At 38.8% G+C, this 6,357-nt stretch overlaps 2 protein-coding genes across 2 annotated transcripts in view; one reads left to right on the top strand and one right to left on the bottom strand.

Moving 5' to 3' along the window:
* LOC140327980 (uncharacterized) overlaps window positions 1-6,357 on the bottom strand; it is a 648,380-nt gene that overhangs the window by 49,081 nt on the left and 592,942 nt on the right. The gene's annotated exons all lie outside the window — the stretch shown is intronic.
* LOC140328568 (uncharacterized) overlaps window positions 1-6,357 on the top strand; it is a 63,901-nt gene that overhangs the window by 12,989 nt on the left and 44,555 nt on the right. The window lies entirely within an intron of this gene.

The following is a 6,357-nucleotide window of genomic DNA, read 5'->3' as shown; positions in this document are numbered from 1 at the left end:
TGTATATATATACAAAATATATATATACATCTGTATATATATATAAAATATATATATTTTTTTCTTCCTCAACTGGAGAATTTACACAATTAGCAGACCATGTAAAAAGTTTTCTTTTAATCATCAAATATGAAGCAGTATCGGAGGTTAAGAGTGTTCACTTTGCTTAATAAATGGGATGAAAGTTTGCTGACCACAGCCATCCTATCATGCGGAAGCAAAAATAATGTTTTTTACATTTCCTTGCTCATGATTGGGCATTTTTGTGTACTGTTGCCATATTCACTATGCCTAGTAGATTTACCCCAATGTCTTCTGTTAACAACTACATCCTTTTCATTGTATTACTTTAAAGTATCCTATTTCATGCAGGCGTGCATGAATAAAATATTTTTAATATATCTTTTTTATTTTAATTATAGAAAAGTATTTTTTTGAACAATATAAAGCATGACATGTATACGTATACTGTAACATGTAATATGAATTGCCATAGGACTGGAAATATTTATAATCCTAAATGTCATGACCATACATATTCCAAAAGAAAACAATAGCTGCACAACTTCAGAATAATTTAAATAGAACAAAATGTGTTGAGCAATATTGGTACCACAAAAAAACAGGACTAACCCTTAACACTGATACTGTGCAGATTGTAAGACATGCAGCCAATCAAATAATGAATTCAGATATGAATAACTCACATTTGCCACAACGACAGTAAATTTATATTCCTTAACTTGATATCCCAAGGTATCCAACAATATTGCTCATATTCTTTTACACTCATTTACCCGAGGTATAGAGGTGCTATACAGAGCTTTATGAAGCTTGCATGGAATAAGGAAGCTGATTGGCGGTAGGGTTCATGGCCTGAACAAACTGCGGGGCAAGACGGTAGACCCTCTGTCACCAGCTTAGTTGGCACAGATGTGCAAAAGGTGCAGAATCTAAACAGCTGCCCGGTCTCCACCAGAGCCTCTAGATTGAGGATGTTGTGCTGCGGCCAACTGACAGGTTGCGGCCCCTGTGCACGCTGAGGCAGGTGAATGCTGACAGACAGAAACAGTATGTGATACCCATGCGAGCAGCAGAGAGTAGTCAGGCAAGCCAGAGGTCAGGGCAGGCAGCAATCAGAAGTCAAGGTCAAGCCGAGGTCGGTAAACAAGGAATCGGAGCAGGAGAATCAACAATCGGGAACCTGAAAGCACAGCCAAAGGAACTTCCTGTTGCCCTTGATTTCCTTTTATGTGATGAATGAGGCCATGTGACCTGCTACATCGTATTCTACCACCAGAGGGGATCCTGGTGCTGGCAGCTGGGGATTGAAAGGTGGGTGGCACTGAAGGAGACACAGATCCCCTTTTTCCAATCCAGAATGATATACCCATCCCCTCTATCCCCGAATATCAAGTATCCGAATTTCCTTACTCGAATTGCGTATCCAGTATTTCTAGGGCACATCATTTCATAGTTTAATGAAACTGGATACCTTGTCCAAACTTTGCAGACAACTAAGGGACTTCCCCCACTGGGTGTTTGTGGCAACATGCAACTCACATATTTACTCTGATCATTACCACACCCGATACAATTTAGCAGACCTTTACTACCTGTTGAAGTTATATGCAAGACTACAGGTCCACTTGGAGGAACATTATCTTACACATACCAAACCCTTCTAGGAACACCATCAGGTAATATATCACATTTTGTGGATAAATTGTGGTTTAAAAAGAGACCTAGGCATCACATTTACTGTCTCACAACAGGACCCAATGTTACACTTTAGATATAAAGCAGCAACAAATACCAGGAAACCAACTATAAAATGTTACCATGATGGTACAGGACACCGACAAAGCTGGCAGAGATCTTCCCTGAGGCAGACCCAACCTGTTGGAGGTACTATGCTGCACCAGGCACACTGCTCCACATTTTCTGGGAATGCCCAGTACTAACCACTTTTTGGAAGAATGTAGTCTATATGTAACAAATTTTACCCAGAAACGATACAAACAATTCCTGGTATGCCACTTATTGAATGCTACAAAGGCATGCACACCAGCCGGATGGAAAAAAAGATATCTCACCGACTTGGCAATGGCTGTGACAAGTTGCAGACATTTATGCTAATGGAGGAGGTAATTTGGTTTGTGTGTGTTTTCAGCCTTCAAAAAGCTAATGAAGAACTTTCTATCTATCTCTCTGTAATTTTGTTTTTTTGCATTTAATTTGAAGATGATTATTGGGCTGCCTTCCTTTGGGAATGTCTGCCTGGATATTGAGTTAAATATTTAAAATAGGCATGGGATCTCCTCAGCGCTGGCTGCCTCCATTGAGCTGGAACTTGCTGTTTAGGTGAAAGGAGACAAAAAAGTTAGAGGTAAGTACTGAGCAAATGTAATAGTACCATAAGCAGCTAGTTCTTAAATTGCACAGTCATGAAGTTATGACTGTTTTGCTGTTTACACCGAGCAAAACAAGAAAGCTGATTCCTGAGGCCAAGCTGTTTCTGGCAATGGAACTAAAGTGATGCACTTTGGTGTCAATGAAGGTTGTGGCTTTTCACAAGGGAAAAACTTGGCTAAGTGACATTTAACCTTGGGCTTGTGTTAAAAGCCTCATAGACCTGAAGCTAGTGATAAACTCTTAATGATACTTTTTGGAGTTAGACCTAACAAACTATCTCCTAGTTTATCTTCATGGTCCTATTCACAGTATAGAAAATATAGAAATACTTCCATTGAAATGAAGACCTTTCTATGTTTGAATCATTTGAACACCACAGAAAGAATAACTTTTTTAGGGAAAAATTCACTTTTAATCCAAGCTTACCAGTGTCGAGCTGTACGAGATGCGCTCTTCGAAGTGCGTAATTATTTCAGTTGATATATTGCAGGAGAATACGCCAGGATATTGTCGACGGCTGAAATTTGGTTGATAAATAGGTTTCGATTCCGGACCGTCTTTACGTGCGTGCGAGCGAGCTTCTGATTTGGCTTCATGAATCAGACTCTTTACTAGATACACTTAGTCACACATAAATCTGAAAAACACTTTTAATTTAAATAAACGTTGCTCTAGTGTCAAAATAAAAAAAATTTAAAAATCTGAAATTTATTAGGTGTTTTTTAAAGTCTTTGAAAATCACATAAAAGCGTAACATAACAAGCAAGCACTAATATCTAGACAGAATATACAGAACCCATAATAGGAGGTCATGGGCTCAAAGGCACAAATGTTTCTTTTAAATAAAATACCCCCTTTCCTTTTTTCTACTAAAAACATTTAGCTCTCAGTAAAACATAAAATCTTTGCAATACCTTTTTTTTTTTTTTTTTTTTTAAATACGCAGAATTTCGGGAGGTTTTTAAAGCTTTTTGCTACATTTCTAATACTGGCTACCAACCATACACAGACAGCAGAAAGATACAAACTTGCAGAGGTTTTATTTCCAAAGTCTAGATTCTGAACTATATTATTTTGAATGAATTTTGTATTTCATAAAAATGGATTAGCAGTTCAAAAGATAAAATATCCTGTGTGTATTTTGCATATTTAAAAACTTAACAAGCTTGTTTTTTCATGACATAATCATTATTATAACACAGTATGGTCCACCCAACGTGTATGGAGTGAATGTATATCTTATTTCCTCATAGCTAGGCTGGATATCTTCCACCCCTCAATCATTTGACTGGTTAGCCTTATTATCACATTATTAAGACCGGACTTTAAACCTTTACAAGGCACAGAGATTCTGCGAGTGGAGAAGATAACAGAAGTGGTTTCTTTATACTGTACATATATTCTATCAGAAAGAAGATAGTTAATCACCCTACAGTGTCAAAGTTTTGTTGCTATGTGTATGAATCCAGTGTGAGTAAAATGTTAGTACAAGGACTTTTGGTTCTGGCGCCCATTGTAGCGGCACCCTTTTGTGCCTTGTTAACTTTACCCAGCGTCCTCACTGTTCTGTATTTTGTGAAAAGAAGATAGCGGAAGGCGGATGGATCGATTTGTGTCTGGTTCCCAGGCAACTCGGCGTAGAAGCAGTCGGGGAGGAAGCCAGCTCAGGCTCGGTCTAGGTAGGACTGAGCATAAAACTCACCCATGCCTGGAAATTGATTATAAGCAGCTGGATGCTGAGGTTTCACAACATCGTAAGCCTAGCATAGTATAAGATATTAAATAAGCCCTGCAGCAGGAATTACAACCAATTGCTGAAGTGGTTAACAAGCATGGAGAAGATATGCATATTATGCAGCAGTGTATTAGTGACTTAGAAGATGATCTTTTAAGTACCCATACGCAGCCCCAGCAAGTCAGCACCAGCAATTACAAGAGAAGATCACAAATACGGAAAATAGAGCCCGCCGCAATCATTTAAAAATTATTGGTATTCCAGAAACGTATGAGGCAGCTGATATAGAAAAGCTGTGCTCCACTACTCTCCCAAGACCCTTGGGCTTCACGTATCCATGAAGATAGGGAGGACTCACAGATTGGGTCCTATTCAGCACAACTAACAGCTTCCTTGCCCCATCATTGTACAATACCATAATTTAACTGATAAGATGCTTATACTAAAAGCATACCGGGAACATGATCACTTTTCTATGGAGGATGCCAGAGTACTACTTTTCTCCGACTATTCTACTGAGACTACTAAATTGGCTTTTTCACCCATATGCAAGCAGCTCATAGAGAGGTTTTCAATTCCCTCAGATGTACCCGGCGGATTTGAAGATCTTATAGGGAACAAAGCACAAATTTTTAGAGATCCATTGGAGGCTGCTGACTTTGTTAAATCACTGCACGCACCTACACCGTCCCACTCTATTGGTAAAAGATCGCCCAGGCACAACACTGCTAATTTATCAAGGCTTTCCACGCTTCCAAGGTTTTTTCAGTTACAGTTTTTTGGGCTTATATGCCTGTTTTTTTTTTGTTTTTTTATTAGATGCTCCTCCACTAATTTTGGCATATTGCCATTTTCTCCTGATTCTCACAAGATGTAATGAAAAAGGATTACACATGGCTGCCTGGCTGGGACAGCTATGTGCTTTCCTGGATATGTTCAAAACTTTTTGGTATAGTACTCCTTTACATATCTGCCTCTTTAACTTAATAGCACCACTTGGAATGTTAAGGGCCTCAGGTCACCCAACAAACATACCAAGATCCTGCGCCATCTCAATTATTTACAAACCCATATAGCCATATTGCAGGAAATTCACCTAACTGCCTCCCTATCTTTTAATGTGCAAAAGCTGGGTTGGAGAAGTCCTGTGCGGCGCCGTGCTGGAGTTCTCATTCTGGTCCACAAAAAATTACAGTACGTTAGGTAAAAAATTACATAACGGAAGATGGGCATTGATCACTATTCAGTTTCCTGCTAATACTCTCACATTATTGGTGGTCTGTGGACCCAATTCAGATAGTGCTACCTTTTACAATAATTTACTGACCACTATGCAGGTTATACCATGTACTTCTCTAATAGTAAGGGGGGACTTCAATGCAGTGTTTATTACTAACGAAGACAGAATTCCACCACCCTCCACACACGGAACTACAACTAGTAATGATAAAGCCTTCAATTCATTCATTTCAGCAGTGGCATTAATAGATTCTTGGAGACATTTTCACCTGCTAGACCTAGATTACACACATGTATCTCCAGTTCACTCAACAATGTCCAGTCACCATTTCTTTATTGGGTGTTTTTTTTTCATAAGTCAGACTTTGTGTGGAGATTTCCATCATTCCTAGCTAAGGATGAAATCTTTCAACATTATCTTCTACGGAGGTGACAGGACTATGAATTTCATAATGCAATACACAAGTCCAACCTGGAATTAATTTGGGATATCACGAAAGCAGTACTCTGCGGAAATATGGCCTATGTTACTTCGAAGAAAAAAAAACTCTTAGTAAATACAAGGAAGCATGTTCATGGGCTTGACAGGCATATCAAGGCATTACTTCCTCCATCTGATAAAGAACTCTGGCAACAAGCTACGAGATCTTGTGATTTCTAGATTGGCCAGTATGATACCATGATCAAGTCATATAGTTCTTTACAGTTTTTCTGATATGGAAGCAAGTCTGGTAGACTACTGACCAATCAAGCAAAGTGATTTCAGATGCCACCACGGGTTACAGCTATCAAGGACTCCAATGATGGTATATATAAATCCCCTAGAGATATTGCATTGGTTTTTGTTTCCTTTTACACCAAGGTATATACCACCCTGGGCAGTAATGTTACTCGGGGACAATTTTTTTTTTTTGATTGGGTTAACGCTTCACAGACTGTCTGAAGAAGAGTTCATATACATTTAATTT

Source organism: Pyxicephalus adspersus, chromosome 4, assembly GCF_032062135.1.
Source record: "Pyxicephalus adspersus chromosome 4, UCB_Pads_2.0, whole genome shotgun sequence".
In the NCBI taxonomy this organism is placed as follows: Eukaryota; Metazoa; Chordata; class Amphibia; order Anura; family Pyxicephalidae; genus Pyxicephalus; species Pyxicephalus adspersus.
The sequence above is the reverse complement of the archived record's forward strand: the minus strand, read 5'-3'. Positions and strand labels throughout refer to the sequence as shown.